At 40.4% G+C, this 23,681-nt stretch overlaps 1 long non-coding RNA gene across 1 annotated transcript in view; it reads left to right on the top strand.

Moving 5' to 3' along the window:
• Positions 1-2,216: 2,216 nt before the first annotated feature.
• LOC133223606 (uncharacterized) overlaps positions 2,217-23,681 on the top strand; it is a 96,304-nt gene continuing 74,839 nt past the window's right edge. The window contains exon 1 of the long non-coding RNA XR_009728630.1: positions 2,217-2,549. This is a non-coding gene — a long non-coding RNA (uncharacterized LOC133223606). The remainder of the gene's footprint in view (positions 2,550-23,681) is intronic.

The following is a 23,681-nucleotide window of genomic DNA, read 5'->3' as shown; positions in this document are numbered from 1 at the left end:
AAGATAGTAACACATTATTATCAGATCACATAGCTATAACGCATTTCTCCACCCTGCAGCCCTTCCTTTGTGGTACCAGAGTATGCTGCCTGTGACCATAAACGTGAAAGAGCTCCATCAGTGCTCTTCTGGCATCACACAGGTCAGTGGTCCCTACATAGCCCTGTCCATGAGCCTGAGGTCTCTTGGCTTTCACTGGAGGCCATCAAAGGCTCCAAGTTGCCTGCCTGGTGCCTGTCTTGCTACTGTCACCCAACGTGATCCCTCTCCAATGTCTACATGGACTGTGGGCTGTTTTTTTTCTCAGTAGACTGAAAGTCTGAATGTAAGTACCAAAGCCAAAATTGAAAAGAGGCACACGTCTTCAGTAAAGTAGCTAGTTTCCAATAAAAATCTGTAACAGAACTTTGCTGTCATGTTAGCTGCAAAATGAAACGCTAATTGATTTAAAAAATGGTATCATGACCTTTCCTCAGGTGATGCTGTTATCAGATCAATTGGTGTATATTGTTTGCAGTAATTGTTTCGATTTCTTTATTGATTTTTATGTCTTCCAGACTGTTAATTTTAGTACTATTACCCTCTACATGAAATGCATGAATATTTTGGTCACGTAAATGAGGACAAGGATAGGAATCGAGTCATATAGATGAAACCCACAGTGTTGATTTATTATTAATACTGGAAGGTCACCATCTGGACAATTCCATAAAATAATGCATCTGCATTGCTGCTAAATGGGAGCTTTAACATCTGGATCGTATTATTCCAAATTTTCCTTATCCACCCATCATAGCAATAGGAATTTCCTGACAAATCAGATTGCTGCCCAAAGGTAAAATGTTTTTCTCATTAGTGTACTTTAAATGAGCTCAAAAAGACCTAGAAGTGAAGTCAGCATCAGCATCATAGACAACTTTCCCATTTCTAATTATGCAGATTAAATAGGTCATACAAGCACCAACTGAAAAATGTCCATCTGTTCTCTGCTTCCCTCACAACACCACCCCCCCCATTCTGAGAGAACAAGAATGCCTATCACCAACAAATCCAGCAGAAGAGCATGCTTCCACTACCTTTTCCATCTTACAGCATACGGTGAAAACTGCATATATAAAGAAAATAGCTGTGTAACAATTAGATTTATTGTGAGAGACTGTCCTTACTAGAACTTGTTAACTTGGCAGTGCAAGCTACCTAGCTCCCTAAAAATCTAGTTTTTTTTTTGATGTAGAGATATTCAAATACTCAAAAACATATGCATGGAAGAAATAATACATCAGCTATTTGAGTTTCTTTAAGGTTTAAATTAATATGCTTGTACATGATAGTACATTGGAAATTGGCAAGGATTTCAATATTAAGTAAATCAACCAACCTTATTTTCAAGATTTGCCTCATTAGTTAGGTATAGAAATCAATGCTGTCATAAATATGCTGCTTCATCTTTCAATTATATTCCACAGTAAGTTCTCATTACTGCCACATGATTGCATAATGCCACATGATACAAGATACATAATCAGTAAAATGGGCAACTAGGCAGCTGCATATGGGACAAGAAGTAAGGCTTTTGCCTTTGAAATTGTTCTGAGACCATTACAAATCTACCTATCTCAGATATTTTAAGATTTCAATTATACCAGGGGAGAACAACATTGTCCACATATATTTATTTTTCATTAATGGACAGCTTTCATCAGCAAGCAAATTGTATTATAAGAATCAGATGAGTACCTGGTAGTTAGAATTTCCTTTGGGAGAACACAGATTCAGAACACTAATAAGCTTTTTCCTTCCTTCCCCATTTGATATACCAGACTCCTGCCTTTATGTTGAGAAAAATCGATAGAATAGTCTTGGACAGGACAGAATGGTTTTTTTCAAGGGTGATAATTCTCTGACTAGCTCTCATTGTTGCCAGCCTAGAGCACATAATGCAGTTGCAAATATGTCATTGCCTGCATCTCACTGCATTAGAGGAGTGCAAAATTTGTGAGCAAAATGGAGAAATGAGAGCATTATGTGAGCACAGATGAGAACCTATTGAAAAACCAGGTTTGTACAATGTGAATTAGCAGAACACAGGCTCTAGAGATTTCTGAAAATCTCTAATAACAATACAGAATTTTCAAAAATAGCTGAGGAGAGATCATTTTCTCTAATCTAATTCCTCATCATATGATTCTATACAGACATTAACCCCAAAGTGCCATCTACCATCTGCAAGAAAAAGTGGCCTGCATTTTATTTCAGTCCAAGACTTACTAGAAAAATCCCTCCCTTATTTTTTGTTTCCCTCCCATGTGAGGGTCACACCACGTTACTTTGTATGTAGCCACCTGGTAAAGGACAAACTCTTCCCTCTTGCCAAAATTATCTACAGCTGAGCCTGGGTTGCTTTGCTGCAACTTTTTGCTCTTGCCTCTTTGAAATAGGAGCCTTTTTGAGTGAGTTGTTTTTTTTTCAGGAGGACTTTTTATATTCTCAAGAAGCCTGGATAAAGCTCTTTTGGAAGGTACAGGCTGGTGCTGTTTCTTTTGCATCTAGTAAGTAGTCACTGCTTTTTATTTTGGGTTCTATTTTTAAGCAAGGTAATGAGCGGCCTTTCCATTGTGGACTGATTTTATGCTCCCTTTGACCTTCATTTCCTTTTCTTTCAAAAAGAAAACAAGCTTCTTTTTTTTTTTTTTTTCTTCACATGTTTGCATGTAAGAAAGAGAGCAGGTTTTGATCAGAAAAAAAAAAGAGCCTTAAGTTTACCCCCTCCAATTGAAAACAATATGTTCTACCTCTATGTCTAATTTACTTCCTCTTTTGCTCCTAAGGATGTAAGCATATTGTCCCAGGCAGGTGAAAGTGTTTGGTTTCTTCAGTATTAGCCACTGTTGTGCCTAACCTATATGTGAACTATACAGGGATAAACCAAGCAGTCAAAAGGTGGATGGCAAGTAAGAGAAATGTGTAAGCAAGCAAAAGGAGAGAGCTGTTTTCTCTCTAGTGAGCATGTGGTTGTTTTCCAATTTTGACTTATTAAAATATTTCCTATCAAATCAAACAAAAAATGATATGCACATGAACACAAGCATAATAACTGCCACCTGGAAGAACTGTAATGCAGAAATCTAGACCTGCCCATACTTAGGGGAGCGGTAGATGTATTTTTTTGTTGTTTATTTTTATGGCAAATGAACAATTTCCTGTATACATTAACCAAGTTGCTTAAATCTTAAATGCCACCATCTTTACAGTTTCTGCTCCTAAATCAGGTTTCCTTATTTGATGCAACAATATATGCTAGCTATTTTTCATCTGTCTGTGTCATGATTCAAGTTTGTGTCTTAATGCTTGTCCTATTTGTTAGTTTTCAAAGTACAGTGGATCATATTTTTGCAGTTATTATGCTGGTAGAAATTTGTGACTACAATGATGTGCTTTTAAAGATCAACAGTGTGTCTGATAACTATACAAAAGTATCTGGTTATGAAACATGAGGGCAATTATAACTTAACAGACAAACTTTAAAGTCATTTTGGTGACAAGCACTCTTAAGTTACCTAACATGGAATAAATGCAATAAACCATTGGCAGAGACCCACTGTGAGTGATGTTTGCTATTATAAAGTAACTTCAAACATAGGTGATAGGTGTGAGAATATGTTACTCTCCCAGATAAACAGAGCATGAAGCAGAACTGCCAAAACGCAGTACAAAGTGAACTTCAGCTTCTGGTGCTGCTATTTTTACTGAAAGAAGCTCTGCTTCAGTTCCCCTTTTGCCAGAGGAGGCCTTGCTGCTGCCACACAGCTATGTACTGAAATTGAGGCCCCAACACATTTCTGGTGCAGACGTTTTGTTTATGTTAAAAAGTACTGCAAACACACAAAACCCATCAAAAAGCCTTATTAAAGGGTTGTGATGGTTGTAACTGTATTGGAGGCTCCCTAAATTAGACTAAATTTCATTTGTATTTCAATGCATATTTTTATATATTGATTATGTCACTCTGTAGATGTGACTGGCTCCTGTAAATTAATAGTTGGGAATGAAGCTTCAATTGCTGAAGGCTAAGTTACCCAAGTAATGGAACTGTGACAAGTATTGGCTATTGGCATTTTCTGACAGAAGTTAAGTCTATGTAGTTCATGTTAACTAACTTTAAGTGCTGCGAAAGAGTATAATGCCAATGCAACACAGGGTGCTTGGTTTTTAGATTCCTACAGGCTTTCCCAGGCAGATAGGGACCTTCACAGCTGCTCATCATGGTATGTGTGCTCAAGAGTTCAAGTGTGTCTCAGCACTGATTCAGTACCAGTCTCATGCAAAATATTTTCTATGGAAAACAAAGACATGGACAGTCCGAGTGACTTCAGTCACTTCAGTGTTGTGTTCTTTATTCTAAATGTCTGTTGAAACCAGTAACACAAAATTGATAGGAAATAAATACTTGAAAATCTCTGAACTGAGATGCTAACATGAACAAAAAATGATTGAATTATACATTAGAACTGCTCTAGAAGAGAAGTTAAAGCGAACATAGAGTAAAGTAGTACTGTATATGATTATACTATACATGCTCAGGTAATGTGTGTGCTCAGGGTTGGGTGTGTATTTACAAAGGTGATATGAAGCTAAAATCCTCAGTGAGCTGTGCTACCTGTGACTTCATTAGATACTTCACCTGCATGTATGTTGTCATGATGACCTGTTTCTAAGTATAGCTGAAAAGCCTGTTTCGCAATCTCTGTATCGCAATTTTATGCTACTGTGAAACAGTAAAGCTGTCACAGATCAGGTTGGTTTTATATATCCTGTACCAAAACAATTTCTGTAAATTTTATCAAGATTTCATTCTTCAGTGTTTAACAGACCTGTCAAATCAGGGGTTATGATGCTTCAGAGTCTGAGGAGCAATTGCCAAGAGATAAAGTATTGATCATGACAGTTATTGCTGTCCCTACTATTAAGAAATTCAGTTACCAAAGACCGGATTTCAGTCTGCAGATGAATTAGGGCAGATGGAAAAGCTAAGAAGTTTTTTGTCTTCTTAAAATTCTGCCTGTTCAAAATATGTATGTAATCCCCATTATTTGTTTAATATTTACTTAAAACTCACATTGCTTTTTAAGGAGTGGCCCTTTCTGAGATGCCTGTTTTTTAAAAGAACTGTTGGACAGGGAGGTCGGGGATGGAAGTCATGTCACTCTAGTTTCCTCAGGTTTGCAGAGAAGTCTGTGGTAGGGGAAAGGAAGTGATGTGAAGCACCATAAGCCTCAGTTTCAGCACATTAACCACAAGACAAACTTTCCCTCTAATTAGGCGTGTGCATGAATAAATTGATGAATAACGGCCTTGAATTCTTTCAGTAAACCCTTTGTAACATTACTTCAGCTAGATAAGGATAGTAACTTTGCTCTGCTTAGACAGTTTGAAAATTCAAAGCTTTTTCCTTGAAAGCTATTACCTACTAAAGACTGACCACAGCATCAGTATGCATCCACAGAAAATAAAATAGAAGTTGGTTTTTAGTTCCTACGTAAAAGCTGCTCTCTATCTGACCAAAAGCCATGGCTTGGTGCTTTCCACAGAGGCTCAGCTGTCTTGTTAGATGTAAACTCTTAAGAACATGTCATGACTCCCAAGAGTTACCTGAGAAAGATCATGTCTTAACCACTACGGGTCCAGAATTTCTGTCTTCCTGACATGCTATTCACACTGTATGATTGACAGTGTCTTTGCTCTCACTGAGCAAGCACAATCTCAGTGACAGCTAAGGCTGCAATGAGAACAGGAACCATCTCAATATGCATTGATTCACAGCCATTGTGCTTTGCATGCATCTTCCAATGTTTGAAAAGGTTGCTATTAAAAAAAAAAAAAAAAGAAAGAAAAAAATGTAAAGTGATTTGTTATACCTAGAGGTGACGGTAAGCCTATGTGTGAGATACCTTACGAAGGAATAGATTACTGTTGCTATACATGAAGATACAAGGTAACAAACTAGATGAGAATACTTGGTCTTTGGAACTATTATCCTGAAAAAGGAAATGTAAAGTAATGGGCAGAATCGTCTTTTTTTTTTTCTTTTATTTTTCTGGTACCTCAGTCCTGAACATAAATATAGCCACAAATACATACTGCCTATGCAGCTTAAGCAGACGTTTTGTAATTGCAGATCTGAGTCCACATAATCTTTCAGCCCAAAGTTATGCAAATGTAAACTCAGAGGAGGACTTAAAGCCCTGTTTCAGCTTCCTTTACTATCAAGTGAGAATTGTAGCTGGTATTTATCTTCTTTCTAGAGTTAATGGGTGTTTCCTTGAGCCCCTAAGAATCGTTTGGAGCTGTATAAATCAACCTTCTTCATAATTAAATCTGAGTCAGCTTCTGTGTTAGATTGGAGCCTCACACTCCTGTAGTCAGAATCTTCATCTTCATCTGAATTTAGCTCAGATTAACCTGGATGTCAGTTTTTCTCCCATCTGGAGCGTTCTGGGCCTTCATTTCAGAACTCAACAGCACCTCCTGTCTTCTAGTTCTGTGTATGCGCTATGTCCAACCCAACTGCTCTCTGAAACGAAGCTAAAGAGACAAACATGAACCGTCTCTCCTCCCCATCTATGCTCTGGTCCCTGTGCAGAGCAACACCATTCTCATGGGCTGGAAGGTTGCTGCAGCATGCTCTGATTGACACCTGCCCTGGCTGACTGACACAGATCAAGACTCTGTGTCCTGGTGGCTGATGGGCAGCAGCTACTCTGTTTGGACACAGTCAGTGTTAAATCAGTTGGGATCCAGATTTGAGCAAGGAACTACACAAAAGCCCAAAGCCATTCTTTGCTACTATTGCTTGCTATCCCATGTTAGCCAGACTTTGACTCCAATTAAAACTTTCGACTTTGCAGAAATCTGGGTATAGGTTTAAAATAGGTGGTTCTTCCCTATCTCTTCTTCAGAAGCAAAAGTGCAAGAGCAGCCACACTTTTATCCTTTTAAAAAGAAATGGCTACCTGATGGACACTACACTCAAATGCGATAACACCGAAGTGGGGGCTGATACCAGTGTCAAACATCTTCCCAGCTTTATGCAAGTACCATAGAGCATCACATCTTTGCTGGCAGTGTGCTTGTGTTAAGCATTTTGAAGCAGCTCATCAGTGTGATGCACCTGATGTCCCTCAGGCTGCAATCAAGGGTGCCCCCTTATGGGAGCAAAACTATAACTGGAGATAGAATACTTAATGTGCATTCTAAGGAAAGGGGAGATGGCAACAGTGACATAATAAGCTTTTCTTCTCCTCACACTCCCTGTTCCCCCCGAAGCAGGCATTTAGAAGATGGTTAAAGGACCGTTTCTTTATTAGATTTTCAAGGACAGGAAGTGTTATATTTATTGTACCTAAAGGAAAACAATGTACTAAACAGCAATCTCCGCAACGATTGCTGTAAAGCTGTTCTGTATTTTGTTTTGCTGAGGAGCCAATTAAACTGACAGAATACAAAGTTCCAGTAAATCTTTTCAAGAAAAGAAAATTCTTTACTAAATACACTTATGTGAACAAAATGTTAAAGGTTTCTGGTGTCGCTATAAATGTACAATTCATTTAAGAAAATATTTGCAAGGTATACGTAAGTTAACTTACTTCCATTGTTCCTCTGTTGATAATAAATTGTTTTCCTGAAACACATTCAAAATAAGTATTATAACTTCATGCCAAACACAGCCAGATGGGTTCTTTTCTCTTAACCCTCACTACCCCTTAGATCCTGTGAGTCGCTGGACATGTTAGAAAGTTCTCTCTGCCCCTTTTGCCTGGAAGCTGCTTACAGACTTGCAGCTATGGCTGAGGGTGGTGGCCACACAATTTCAATGGCTGTGATGTACAATGGAGCTGCTAACAAATTCCCTTAGGGTGACTGACCAATGGGGACCACCGCATACTCTACACACCCACAGTTATAGTGTAACTTCAGCCAGAAGGGAGCTTGGCAGTTATCAGGAGGAACCTCTCAGTGGAAAACAGGATGAAGGACATCAGATTTACCAGGGCTGAGTCCAGCTGAGTCATTAATATCTCCACAGATAGATATTTTGCTGCCTCTCTGCATCTCCTGTAGCAGTGAATTCTGGTGGGTTATTTTTCCTCTGTACATGGAGCCAAAATCACTGCAACAAAATTAACAAGCTGAGGTTTAAACAAAATGTACCTCAGATGTAATCAAAAAGGTCTAGGTCTGATCTTTCAGCTACTCTAATTAGGCAGCTGTACAGGTACACCATATAGCCTGTGGTATAGCTCACATAAAAAAGGCTAAAAAAGGGGACTTAAAGATTATGCAATGAAGTCTAAGGGTAGTACTTCTGGTTCCAAACTAGGTTCCATCAGAAAGGTTATTAGAGACAGTGTTTTTGGTTTTCCTTCAAAATCTTCCAATTCTGTAAATAGGTCTTTAAAATTTTTATAAGAATTATAAAACTCAAGGGTATAAATTTTTCCAACTTTTATGAATGTTTGCTGGTTTTCAGTTGAAATGTTCATGTTTGGTTGTGGTAGTTGTTAATACCATAACTTGAGGTGGCAAGGTGCCACTGCGTATCGGGTTTTGCCATGTTCATCTTAGCCCTATGGGTGATGTGTCCTTGCATTTTGCTCTGTATATTGAGAGTTATGCTGCAGTTTCATCACCTACCTGTTGTGGTTTAAACCCAGCCAGACAGCCCGTGCACTCACTCCCAGTGAGTGGTGCCAGGCTGGAAGCAGTCGAGGCCCACGTCCCCACCCCTGGGGGCTCCCCTCTTCCCCTCTCCCGGAGTGATGGGGAGGAGAATTGAAAGAATGCAACTCCCACGGGTTGAGATAAGAACAGTCCAGCAACCAATGTGCAACACAAATCACCACTGCCACCACCAACTACAATAAGAGAAAACAGCAAGGGAATAAAATACGATATCATCCGCCAAAAAATGAGTGTGACCCAGAAGACCCCCTGTCCTTTCGGGTAGCTCCCAGTTATATCCTGGGCATGACATGCTGTGGCATTGAATACTTCTTTGGTCAGTTTGGGTCAGGTGTCCTGTCTCTGCTTCCTCCCGGCTTCCCCTCCTCCCTGGCAGAGCATGAGGCTCACAAAGTCCTTGGCCAAACCAAAACATCATTGTTATCAGCTCTGTTCCCAGCCTGAAAGTCAAAACACAGCACTGCACCAGCTACCAAGAAGGAGAAAAATGACTGCTACTGCTAAACCCAGGACACTACCTTAAGTAACTGTGTGGCACTCTGTACTTGTCTGAGGGAGAAACAGCGAATGAAAGTCACCATTCACTTGGGAAAGATGAACACTTTGAGAAGACTTGGAATGGATTGACTAGGGAGGCTGTGAATGCTCCATCCCTGGCGGTGTTCAAGGCCAGGTTGAACAGAGTCTTGGGTTATATGGTTTAGTGTGAGATGTCCCTGCCCGTGGCAGGGGGGTTGGAACTTGATGATCTTAAGGTCCTTTCCAACCCTCACTATTCTATGATTCCATGATTCTAAGACTTAAAGTACCAAAAGATACAGCTGCACCTAGCAGAAACTTCAAACGCATCTGGATACCCAGCTGCCATTCTCTGCTTTCCCAGCTCCATTTGCTGTTTCTGTCAGAAGTGTGAGGCAAGTGGCTCCTGATCTTTCATCTTCGGAGGTCACAAAGACCAAATTGAGTGAATAACAGAAAAAAACCCCACCCATAACCAAGAAACAAAAATCAAGTATTCACTGTAATTTTTGCAGAGTCAGGTAACTGTTGACAGTCTAGTCTCAGTCAGCAAATACTGTAAATGGAGACTTGCTTTTGTAGTTGAAATTTATGGTAATGTACCTTTACAAAAACACTTGACTACACATCTGCAAACCCTAATCTCATTAGATCTGAATTAAATTTCAACAATTACATTATATAGCTTAGGGATGAATTTCAATTCACACTGCATGATTTATTTGTTTACCAGCTAGCGAGTGACAGAACTTGCAGACTCTGAAAATGCATTCATATCTTGCTAATTGGACCTGATTTCTGTTGTTACTATGCAATAAATCTGGAAATACTCTTGGGATAGCTTAGAGCCCACTTTTCTCAACATTGTACATGGCAACATGTTGGCTCTGTAGCAAGCTAGGGACCAGTTAAAAGGAAGCCTACTGGGCTTTACAGCTAAAATGGGTTTTATTTCAAAGACAGCAATCCATTTGGTAGTATTTCATCATATTCCATTAGAATACTTCTTTCCAACTATTAAAGTGAAGAAACTTGTACAAAATACTGATTTTTGCTGTCGTTTTTCTCCCCAACACATACTAATAATGACACATTTTCTTCAAATATTCCCTATCTATTCCAGAATTTTGATGTAGAAATGGTTAAAAAATGAAAACAAAATTATACAGGGGGTTGCATGTTATAATGTTATGCAGTCTCATTGTAGGGCTTCCATCCTTGCCGTTTAACCCAGAATATTTATCAAAACCTTCACAATAAGCCTAAGCCAATAAATGTTTGTTATACAAGTAGCAGTTTTATATTTCTGTATAAAACAGCAGCAGGTTTCTTTATTTGAAAGTCAGAAGGCTAAAGACCATTTACCTCTGACAAGCAGGAGTATTCAAGGCAAAATTTGTACGTTATCCTACCTTTTCCACTTCTTTCTTCGGTGTTTCAGTAAATAGGGCTAAGCAGCCAAAATGAGACTAGGGGATAGAGGACTGTTTCTGGATAAACTAATAGACCTCACATTCAGAACGCACATACTGTACCTTTAGAACACTTATCAAACAAGAGTCTCAGAGCTCTTGGCAGAAATCTAATCAAAGGCAAGGAGCTGTGTAAGATAGTGTAAACCTAATCACAGCAATTTAAATGACACATGCAATTAACATCTGGGGCCCTGTTTTTCCATCTCAATCTCTTGATGACCAAGCAGCCTTGTCAGATGTTGGCTTTACCCCACCATTCAAGAGAACATAACAAACACGTTAAATTTTATTCCTTGATCTCCCCCCAAAAGACTGCCTTACTATGTTCATCTGTGTTTTCATAAACTTGATATGCTTCAAAGGCTTGCTTTGGCCTTACAAGGGAACATGCTTTCTGGCTGACTAGGCTGGATTCTGGGGCTCCTGGGAAGCAAGAAATAATGGGTTTTCTTTTTTCTCCTTGAACTTTTGTGGGAATGTCTGAATTGCAGAATCTCCAGAGCAGGTCTGTCAGATAATTTTGGCAAATTCTCAGTGTGATAACTACAGACCTATACTTTACTGGAAAGGAAAACCCATTAGGAAAATAATACTAACTGCTGTACTTCTTTTTCTCTCTCATGGTGCGCACAATTCACCAAGAAGATAAAATAACATAAAATTATTCATTTGATACATTTATGATCAAAGAATAAAGCAGTGGGGATAAAGCAAGATGGACATCAGCTAATTTCATTGTAAGCTTAAATCACTGAAAATTGTTCCCTGACACAGGCAATAAAATTTCGGTTTTGTAACTACCCTGTAAAATGCAAAAAATGGGATCTCTTGCAAAAGTTAAAAAGCTATTGCTTTTAATTGTCATTTGCACTGGTTAAAATTGAATGTGCAAATTTCTATGCACTGAAATATGCATGCTCACGCTGTGCTCTGTGCATTGTCTATTTTATGTCCAGCTTCTGGTTATTGTCAGATAAAAGAAGAACATTTTTATTTTGTGAAGGAGGTGCTCTTAAAAAGCAGCAAAGCACACCAGGCAAGGGAGAAATAGTAAGTTAATCTGCCATAAAGCAGGACATGAAAATGTGCTTCACCTCATATCTGCAAAAGTTAGTGAAGCAATCCTCTCTACTTTAAATAAAGAAAACTCATTGTTCCCCCAGTAGTGTGACTGGTTTAGGAATAGAAAGTTTTCAACAATAACAATACAATTTCTCTTAATCACTTTTAAATTTTACCTATTAGGGTTCTCTTTTTTTTTTTTTTTTTTTTCTGAAAAAAAAGTCTAAAAATGTGCATTTCAGAAAATGAAAGCAGTGAGGCCTTTATCATCCCAGGATCCCAGAATATGGTCACCAGTAAAATGCTTTGAGAGACTGGTGGTGAGGTCATGGTAAAGGCAACACATGCAGACCTGTCTTACAGAGCAGTACTTGCTCTGCCATCTCTCCCATTGTATAGTTCTCATAGAGAAGCAACATGAGTTTTGCCTCCAGTAGTGCTTATGTTGTCTAGGGCATTGCTTTCTAATGCACCCTATTCCAGGGGATAAATAGTATCAGAGAGTGGGCAAGTGGTGGAAAGGCCAATGGGCAGCATGGCCATGGGAGCAGGGCGCTATGCATTTGCAAGCTTAAAAATTTGGTAACTGAAGTAATGTGGAGATCCCTTTCAGGGAAGCTCAGAAAGGAGCAGTATAGCTGAGGGTTACAGAGAAAGCTGAAGCTGGGTGACAGCATGCTGTGCTAAGTACAGAAGATAAGATGGCTGGCGCATAACAGATGTTGTCCAGCCAAAGCATAGCAGAGGTGAGCAATACACATGTTCTGTTGCTGGAGTTGCTATCTGGTGTAGGAAGTCTATCTGAATGGTGCAGAGTTCACTGAACCCAATCCCTTTATGCCTGCTCAGCTTGCGGTTCAACATACTGTGTCTTTCACCTCATCATGTAAAGCCCTGGTCTTGCTATTGCTCACTGAAATGCAGAGTGTTGCTCCCACTGAAGCCAAGAGGGTGAATCATGGGAGTGATGCGATATGCCTGCAAAAGCCTTTGTGGTGTGGGCAAGGAGCGCGCCAGCCCATGGTGTGCTGGGGAGGCAGCTGCTGAGCAGCATGGTGTGTATGCAAAGTAGCTTCCTCTGTTAAAATCTGACAACTGAAACCACTGCGAGGCCTCTGGACCACTGCCATATGCCTTATGTCCTGGGTCACATGCCGAAATCCGTGCCACAAAGCAGTCGTGTGCGTGCTTTAGTCTTGCTGAAGTCAAAGGGAATTAAACACGTCTTCAAAGTTCAGTGTGCGCTCCAACACTCCTGTGTCATTGTGCTGTCCTGCTGCAGGGAGGTGCGTTTCTGTCTCACACCAGCTCTGAGACAGCAGCAGTCACGTCAAAGGCTCACAGTACTTGCTGCTGTATTTTAGCTGTATTGAGAAGGGAGCACATTCCAGCTGAATGTGTTTTGCACCTCTGAGCAGTGACTGCCACAAAGCTCCCAAATTTTCAAAGACTTACATGGGGATTTGTCCAGCCAAATCCCATTATAATCAATGGGAGCAGGGTGAATAATTACACTGCAATTCTTTGTAAATGACGGGGAAGTTTGCCAGTTATTGTTGATTATGATGCTGACTTTTTGTAGATATAGATCCACACGTCTATTGGAACTGCACTTAGACCACCAGGTTATTTCACATATCAGAATAGTTTCCGTGTTTACTGTGCACATCACTTCAAAGAACCGAGGTTGATGACTTCTGGTCCAGTGTGTTAGCAGTCCGTCTCCTCTCCATCTCCTGTTGTTTCCTTTCACAATCTGAGTAACAAAAAAATGGTGGTGTAAATAGAGCTCCAACAAAGAGGTCTGTTGAGCCTGTAATGCTCCCCTGAAAGGAGGCTGTCTAGGGGATGAATGGAGCAGCCTCAGCCTAGCAGTAGCAGGGAAATAGATGACTTGGCATTGGACAGTAGCAGCCAGCAGGGTGCATATGCCTAGTGTAGTGCCAAATAATGGTTAAGCTAGTCAGTTGAAGGGCTAAATGAGAGTACATTGTCTAACCCTGTAACCGTAACTAAATTGTAACCTGAAAAGAGTTTATAAACATCTGGCTGCTAGCCCATCTTGAAAGCTTAATAGCTAAATCTGAGGTGCAGAATTTCTTAAGGCTGCAAATTATTACTTGAAAGTATTACCTTCTTAAGCAGATTAATTGCATTTCTGGATTGTAGAGTGTATTAAATTGTGGTTTGAGCATCTCTACTGAGTTTTCCCATTAAGTTAGTTTCCACAAGATCAACATTTATGATTGAAGCTATTTCCATTTGGAAAGAGACCCTCATTTGGAAACTCATTTTGGTTTCATGACATCTTGCTGCTGATTTTATAGCTCTGCTCAGCGTCTCATACAGAATTCTAGCCTGGTGGCACACCTTCACTTCACTAATGATTATATTCATGTCTTTATCAAGATGCTTATCTGTTTAAACTCAAATGAAGTGACACATCTGTAACTTCATTTCTCACAAATTTAGCAGTGCAGGAGCACATTTCCCTTCACAGTCCTATTTTATTTTAATATTGCTATTCAGTGACAATGAAAAGCATATACTGGTTAGACTAATAAGCATGTGACCTCCTCTGCAGACTAGCTTTTCAATCTTTTTATAGCTCCCATTATTAATAGGACAGCATCTATGTGCTCTGCATTTGTGTTGCAAATACCTATAATAGTTGGGATCATTTTCTAATTACTTAAACAATGCACTGTAGCAGCACCAATTGAAATTCCTGTAGGCTACAAGCTTGCTAATTGTTTCCTTTAGTAAACCTAATTTATAGGGCTGTGCAAATAGTTGGTGGGTTTAAAGTATTTTGGCAGCTGAACTGAAAAAAAATGTTATGGACTGAATGGAAACCTCTTTTCTTTAGAACTGTCTGCACAGAAACAAGGATTGATTCGAGGTTATAGAAACATTTTTTAACACCTGGCAAACTGTTTCATTTGGTTTTCAGGTACATTTAATAAAAGCAAATGACTGGATCATAAACATGAGAGGGAAGTAGTCCCAGCTCTCCCGTTTTATCTACTGCTTGAGTGAGTAGGGCAATTTACCTGGGATGTTAACAACTTAAATTCAAGACGCCAAACTGCTTCAAGCTTTTAGTAAGGTTCACCTAACATCCAGAAGAAAGTTTTAACACTGGAAATGAAGCATTCTGGGATGGAGCTCTCTTTCTTTCCTAGGATGCCTGGATTAAAAAATAACCCCAATGGATCAAGCAAGCAAAATTAGAACTTGTGGGTAAGGTGTCTTGTGCTGGATGTTCTTTGTTTACAAGTCTGACATAGGGCCATGGCGCACATCTACAAGGGCAAGAGAGAGGATAAGGATCAGAGATAGGCTCTGACCCATCTACTTCATATCTTCCTGCTGATTTGCAAAGTGAGTAACCAGTTATCAGGCCATAAGCTTACTCTTTATCGAATTTAGTCTATGATTTTTTATAGTTTGGAAGAGCTTCAGTAACCAAGTTGAGAGTGGAACACCTGGCTTACTCCCCATCTTGATTTGAACTGGGACATGGGCAAGAAGAGAGGACAGATTTAAACCTGGATCTCCCACAGCCCAGATGAGTGTTTGCCATCTTGTCTCATGTATCTATTTGAGTGTGCATCAGTGAGTATAGATAATGCCTGTGACTGTGCTAGTCTGCTGCCAAACCTGGAATATTTCATTTCAGAAATGTCCACTTGCCACCTTGGAAATACAAAAGAAACAGCACTAGGTGAATTTCCCCAATTTATTAGTCACCCAAACCAATAAACCATTTAGTGAAATAGAGCTCAGCCAGCTGTACTTAGTTAAAAGAACATACCATAGTGTGAGAACTGATAAAGACCTTGGGTTTTCCATGTATCTGAAATTGCTATCAATACTGTAACTTTCATAACACTTTCTGAAGAGGCTCTTGCTCTGGAAAATCTCTGAGCAATATTGTACTTTTGGGAAAGTTTATTAAAAAACCCCAAAACTTGTAAAAGGCTTTCTTTTTTTTTTTTTTTTTCTAGTGTCTTTACCATATCTGTGGTACCAGCTGCTAACAAGGTCTTATTTCTGTCTTTCTGGGGACTATGCATTTTTTATAGTCTTCAGGTTTTCTTCCTGTTCTTCAGCATACTTATATTTTACCAATCTCACCTGGGAACCTCTTGGATATTTTCTCCCCTCTATTTTTATTTTTCAGGACCAACTAAGATTTACTCAAAGGCACATCTGCGTGTCTTTGTTGCTTTACTCTGAATGCCTCCAGAGGAAAGAAAAATACAGAAAGAAGGTGCTTTTCCAGGCACAGACCTAAGCGTATGTAAATTTTGTCATTCATATTCTCAAGGTCAAATTTAGGGAATCTAATCAAAGGTGAGCATTTTCTTCTCCTCACCCCTTGCTTTCTTCCTCATCTGCAACCTCCCTGCTAGCTGTAGCATTTATACCATAACACTGAGAATAAGCACGAAATGTCAAAGTAACAATTCCCTTCTGGGGTTAAGCTAGCGGCAAATGACTTTGAGAGCTATGCAAGCCTCTGCCCCAAATTGGGGGTTGGCTGTGACCTGTTGTATTCTTATCTCTAAAGATAAACTTGAAGAACCAGCCCTCCTCTGCCTTCCCAGGGATATGCACTCTTATCTCTGTCGTGGCTCACCAACACTTTTATCTGTCAAAACCCTCTCTACTGCCCTAGCGAGAAGCATCCAGGCTCTTTTCCAGCTGACATAAGCTTCCTGCCACCTCCTGATGACAAGTGCTTCCAACATTTCCTGCTGTCAGACTTTCAGCATCTGCTCCACATGTCACCAGGCTGACTCCACTGAACCTCAGGCAGCTTTGCGCTCAGCCAGTTGCCTGATGCTATATGGTGAGAATGACTTCATCCTGACCACAGTCACTTGTCTGCCTGTTTATGTGCTGAACCAGTGACAATCAGGGTTGCTGTTTTTTCTTCCAGATAGCTTCTGCTACTCCATTTACATATAAGTTCACATCTTATTCAGGCTTAATCACTTGTTGTATTAATACTATTTTAGAGCAGTGACTTCAGTAGGGCTCCATTAAATCCATTCAAAATGCTTTTCTCCTAACTGGAGCTTGAGCAGGTGTGGCTCTTCTGAATTCTTGGTGTCCTTAACTTATACATAGCATGACATTTAGAAAAGAAATGCTCTCACTGTTAACAGTCAGATGCTTCAAAAGTGGTCAATACTGGATTTACTCTGCTTCTGTTAATGTATCTGGAATTTTACCATTGATTTCCCTGGGACCAGCTCTAGGCCATCATTTCATGCTTCATAAAGTCTACCTAGAATGTGTGTTGGTACCATAGTCCCTGGCAAATCTTGTCCTTTTTTTTTTTTTAAATCCCTGTTTATACACCACCCTTTCAGTAGTGTATCAGAAATGGAATGCATCAGCGAGATGAGACTCTCTCACTGAAGTAGATTATGCCATTACAGTATTCACCAGCACCTTCTTCTTATCTCTTTTTCGAGTGCTGCTGTGTGTAAAGTTTTCCACAAGCTCTTGTAGATCCTTTTTCTCCTTGAGAGGATCAAAGATAGAATGAGTGTGGCAGACAGGCAAGCAGGAGGAGAGCCCAGTTTGCAAATACAGCAAGCCTGGGCCTCAGGTGCAGAGCCTTACTAAGATTAGTGTGGCTCAGAAAAGGTATATTTTTTGTATCTGTGATACAAGCGTGCTGAGCCTTGCCCTGTAGATGGCCATTAGGCTGCCATCTGAAGGGACCCAGCTGGCTGCTTTCCTGCCAGTGGGAGCTCAAAGGGCTGGAGCAGCACCTCAGCCCTTTCTCATACCCTCCTATACCCCCAGGGGTATGTCCCTGCGGGACCCTTTCATGTGCTGCAGAGACAAGAAAAGTTTATACTGGAAGCTCCTTAATAGTCCTTATAAACTTCCCTCAGTCCTGGGAAAGCCATAGCAGCAAATTGAGACTCAGCCTGCTGTAATATACTTGTTTATTTGCAAATAACTGGGCTGGGAGCCCATTTTTAGGATGTGTTTTTTGTGACCTACCTAGCACCTGCATCACCTGCTCCCCATGCATCAGATGGTGCAGGCATGGGCTGGGAAGGTCTTCTGCTCAGCTGCTGAACTCACCACGAATCACTCATTGTACTCACTTGTTTTCATTCCTTTTCCAAGGGACTTTTTCCAAGGGTATGTAGTGACAGGACAAGGTCAAGTGGCTTTAAACTGAAAGAGGGCAGATCTAGATTAGGTATAAGGAAGCAGTTCTTTACTGTCAGGTTGATGAGGCCCTGACACAGGTTGCCCAGACAAGCTGTGACTGCCCCATCCCTGACAGTGTTCAAGGCCAGGCTGGAAGGGGCTTGGAGAAACCTGGTCCAATGGAAGGTGTCCCTGCCCATGGCACAGGGTTGGAACTGGATGAGCTTTAAGGTCCCTTCCAATCCAAACCATCCTATGATTCTATGATTCAGGGCTCATTTAGGGTTGAGTGAAAGAGCTGGGCCAATGTACTGTCTGCCTTCTGTGACTGAAGAAGGTGGTGGGAGCACACAGCTGGGGGGGGGGGGGGGTATTGTGCAGAAAATGGAACCTCTATGAAGCAGTTCACATTTAGATACAATATGCACAAGTTTATTGTAGTTATTGCTAAGTGAAATTCACCCTAAGTTAGGTTATGACACTATTAGCATAGGAGATCTGCTGTATTGCAATCCATGTTCTAGATGTCTCCAGTGGTCCTTTTGGGTTTTGCATGTATCCTGTATTTCTGACTTTTATATTACTCCTTGCTATGTGCTACTTAGTTGCAAGGCAAGTCTTAACAGTTAATGTAGTTTCCTGTTACACTGTGCTGTAGAAAGTGGTGTTTTATAAATACCTTTTCTTGTTCTCTTACTTAATGTAGCAGTGTAAGTTGAGAAGGATACTAATCTTTCCACTAAGACTTCTGAAGTTTAGTTCTGGATTGAGGAGCTGATTTTTATGCAGTGTTTCCTCATTAAGGTAGAGCGAGCTTTAGAATTCCAGAGATACCTTATGAAGGTGTGAAGTTTGTTTCTGTGGGAAAGGTGGGACATCTTATTTGTGCTCTCCTAGTAAATCACATATTCTAGTCCAATGATGAAACAAAAGGGTTAAGGCAATTTTAACCTTTCATGTGTGTGGGACACGTTATGATACCTGTTAATATTTACACTACTTGCTAATATTTAAATAGTCTAGATTCCATTTCCAAAATCCTTGGGTGCCAAGTACATTAAACTCTCTAAAGATACATGTGCTGCAGCCAAATCTTAAATACATGTGGGCACCTCAAGCAACAGATAAGCACCTGTAAACATCTAACAGGATTCTGAATACATTGGTTCCAACATCTTATTTTGCTTTCTTTGTATAACTTACTTAAAAATCAAACGGTAATACTACTTTGAAAATTGAGCTGATGCTTTAGCTTCATAGAGTCCTTTGAAAACCCTATTTAAAAATCCAGATTGTGTGAAAAAAACACACCATTCTTGTCACGGGAATGATTACAGTGCTACAAATCACAGAATGTGAATGAGAGTACTGCAATGTTTTCCCAAACTGAAGAACGCAGCATCTAAAGGAAAGGCTGTGTGAGGCTATAATGTTGTCTACAAAATTATTTCCTTCTCTTATTGAAAAAAATTTATTAAACCACCTAATTGTTAGATTATGGTGTGTTCTCTTGTCTTGCCTGATTGTTTGGGGGCTGAGGGGGTTGCTCTAGTTTCTGAAATTCTGCCTCTCAAAGCTCTTTTGCCTTACCTATTACAATTAAGCTATTATTTTGCTTAGGAAAATGGCCCAGCTTAATTCAGGTTTGTGCCTCAGAGTAAACTGAAATGATTAATAGCTCTGTGTGTGCCTAATGATGTGAGCCCTCCAGCCACTAAGGCACCTGTCTCAGTGTGTAACCAGCCAGGGTTCACTATTGTGCATGGCTGGAGATTCACATAACAAAAAAGACAATTAGACAGTGTTAGGGATTTGAAGCAAATGAACAATGCAGGGAAATTGCAGGGAAGGATTAGTTATCTCTTGCCTGATAAAGGCAGGTATCAATGGAAAACTCTTGTCTTTCTATAGTGGCTCCATATGGAAACTTTAATGCCTAATGAAGACTGCCAGAGTTAAGCTCTGAAAACAAAGACCTGGAAATTTGAAAGCATGCTTAAATTAGCATTTCTGCTACCTTTTCATATCACTCCTAAATCTGGGGGTTGCTAGTTTTGACAACCTGCGTTGTGCCAACAGAAAATTCTCAATTATTTTAGCATCACCTTTGCGGACTAAAAAGGATGATCGGCAGCATCTGGGTTTTGAAAGGGCTGCATTAACAGTATTACCTTATTGTGAGTCTTAGAAGGCCTATGTGCTCTTACTTGTGTCTGTTCTGTAAGACACTGAGCATACCTCCTGACTGGTGCTGCTCTTCCTTGCCGGACAGCTTCTCTGTGTGTGCAGTAATTGGTTTTGAAGTTTGCTCCATCAGCTGCTTGGCAACACAGCTTTTTGCCTTGGTTGGCTATTTTGATCAGTCGTGAGAGCGATGGGCTGGCTGGCTGATTGCTGAGGTGTTCCTCCTGGCTGGGTGACAGGCTTGCTGGCTGACCTCGGCCAACTGGCTTTAACTCCAGAGGGGGATAGCGGCTAATATTTTCCAAGGCATCTAGGTGATTTAGGAGCCCATGGCTCACCCTGAAGGGGGTTGATGCATTTGGAAAATGTTACCCTATTACACTCACCACAAAGGGCTATATCATGGGCTAATTTATGTTTGTAAGACAGCTTGGGGTCTTGGATTCCTGTACTGTGAATATCTTGCACTCTTCTCTTCGTACAGAGGCAAATAAGATCCATTCCTGTGTCTGTTTCATCAGACACTCAGGCTGTACAGAACCTACATCTGCTGATAAGAAAGTGGCTTCTAGATAAATCTTACAGGAATGTCTCTGAAGCCTAGAAGTAAGAACTTCTGGCTTCAATAACAAAAGCCTGGGCTGCCCAACCTAAGGAAGGATGGGCAGCCTACTGCTTTAATAGCAATCAACCCACTGCACTCCCCCTGGTGTTGCCAACTGTGGACATATTGTGAGGTCTCATAGGGCTGGTGGGTTTGGTGAGGTTGGCAGCAATCCACAGAAGCAGTAAGAAAGGAGCTGCCCTGCAAACTTCACAGGGGTTACTCATGCCCTAGAAGGTACCTGGGGGATTATGAGGTAGTCTGTTCTGGAGACACAATGGCTCTGCTCTTGGTTGATGCCCTTGATGGCTGAAGAGGGTTAGTAGGACATCTGGAAGAAGCAGACAGAGGTGCTCCATGGCCCCAGTGGAGGAACACAGGGTTATAACAATCGGGCTGAGGTGCGCCAGAGACGGGGCCACGCAAGGGGAAGTGTACTTTGTCTGTGTGTTCCTCATGCTCACTCCATTCTTTACATTCTCCCACTGCAGAAAAAGAATAGTGGCCATGCCTGGGGCAACCAGCATGTGTCTACGGTGCTCCTTGTGGCACCTAACCGCCATCCTGTCCTCACAGAAAATCATTTATTAAATTTAAATGCCTCTTGCTGAATTTCCCACATGGATCTTTTTATGTCTTAAGCTGGTCATTAGGATTTTTTGTGGCTTGTGTGTAGTTATACAGCATGAATTCTTTAATAAACCATAGCGAGGGTGAAAGTGTCTGTGTGAGAGGGCTGAGAGAAGCTGAGTGGCTTCTCTGTGAGTGAAATGAATGAGAAGTGAGGGAGAAAAGAAAGGATTAAGAAGTAACTAAAGGACAGAGAGAATGATAAAAAAGGAAGAAAGGAAACGGCTGTGAGGAATATTGCTGATGAGTTTGAATTTGAGCAGTCATTTTTTTTACACGTTCATGGGGAAGAAGTTGAAGGGAGCCTTGGTTGCTGTTTTGCTTTCAAATTAAAATCTAAGTTCTGCCTTGATTATACACAACTCTAATTGCAATGCTGTCCTGGTTTTGACTGTGATGAAGTAAAATTTCTTCCTAGTAGCTGTATGGTGCTGTGTTTTGGCTTTAGTCTGAGGACAATGCTGATAACACACTGATGTTTTAGTTGTTGCTAAGTAGCTTACCCTGATTGAGGACTTTTCAGTCTCTCATGTTCCGCCAAGACAAGAAGTCAGGAGGGAGCAGAGACAGGACACCTGACCCAAATCAGGCAAAGGGGTATTCCGTACCACAGCGCATCGTACTTGGTATAGAAACAAGAGGGAGTTACCTGGAGGAGCAGATCGCTGCTTGGGTCAGGCTGGGTATTGGCTGGCAGGTGATGAGCAATAGTTTTGTGTACCATTTGTATTTCTTGGGGTTTATTACTTCCCTTTTTCCTATTATTATTATTAATAATAATATTTTATTACTATAAAATTGTACTTTATTTAAACTATTAAACTCTTCTTATCTCAACCTGCAGGTTTTGCCTTTTTTTCTGGTTTTCCTCCTCATCCCACACTGCAGGAGATGAGTGAGTGGCTGCATGGTATTTAGTTACCAGCTGGGGTTAAACCACGACATGTGGCCTAGTGATTAGAGCATAAAACTTGGAGACAAAAAATATGCTGCTTTTCATGACTGTAAAGGACTTGCTGGGTGGTTTTGAATGAATTATTTCACTTCACTGTGCCTCATTTTCTTGATCTACAAAAGAGGGATATTAATGCCTATTTTTGTGAAGGCAGTCTGAGAAACTTAAATGGAAACTTCTGTATAAATGTCAAGTATCATTATTATTGTTCTTAAACTAATCCATTCTAGTCAACTGCTTTTATAGTTTTTATGAAAGCAAATACAATGGGAGCTACATAATTGGCTGTCTAACAATGTTGTTTCAATTAGAAGAAGACAAAAAGTGTCTGAAAAATGCAACAGTGGTTGCTTTTCTTCATCAACTGCAAAACAAATAAATAAATAAATTGCTACAACTGAACCATACCATACCAGGTAATAAAGTTACTCTGAAGTGTATGTGGCACAATGATCAAAAGTAACAGGCTTCGACCATTTTTTGTTATGTGTTTGGTTCACTGTTTGCCTGGCACATTTGAGGGTTTTCAGTTATTGTTGAGCAAGTAAGAGTGAGGGTAAAAATGTGAAAAATGTATGTGTTTACTTCTTTACCAGCGTGTGAGAGATGAAGTTTCCTCAGGCTGTGACTTTAAAATCCTGATTTTCAGATGAATAGTTTGCAATGTCTGCCTTATACACCTTTGGAAACAGATAGTATAACAAACACTGACACTCCCTCTCCTTGGTGAGGTGAATATGACCCATCTTTTAATACAGCACTGTTAGCTGTGAAAACATGAGTTCCATTACTCTTCATATTTGCCTGAATCCTGCTTACCTGAAAGGTAATCTTGCCTTTGCCAATTCACCCTGAAGTTGGATATGCCTAGTGATTCAGCCCAGGGCCACGTGCAGAAGGCTTTATCAGTAGAGGTATGCTGTATGGCTGGATGCTCTTAATCCAGGACACTGATGGTATTAGTGAAATTGAATGTTTGCCAATCTAGTTCATTCTTCTTTTCCTGAATTTGTCTTGACAGGGACAGGATTTTGCTGGTGTAATGGTGTTTATTTTGTGATGGAGGAAGGGGATTATTTTTTAAGACAGAGCAATGCTGGTCATAGGTAATGTGTCTTCATAGATTTAAGTGATTTGGCCAGACTCTGTCGTATAGTCTTGGCCTTAGCGTGACCTCAGAGCGAGTAACTTGCGACCTGTCTGTCCTCATCAACATCAGTACTGCTGCCGTCTAGGGCAGCCCAATTAAGATAATTTTATGGTTGCTGTAGGAGGACTTCATATATCTGTAAGGCAGGCTGAGTTGAGCACTCCTGCCTGTTTTCTA

This window comes from Neopsephotus bourkii, unplaced genomic scaffold (genome assembly GCF_033783945.1).
Source record: "Neopsephotus bourkii isolate Nb327-2 ecotype Australia unplaced genomic scaffold, CSIRO-AGI_Nbou_v1 NB_168, whole genome shotgun sequence".
NCBI lineage: Eukaryota > Metazoa > Chordata > Aves > Psittaciformes > Psittacidae > Neopsephotus > Neopsephotus bourkii.
The sequence above is the reverse complement of the archived record's forward strand: the minus strand, read 5'-3'. Positions and strand labels throughout refer to the sequence as shown.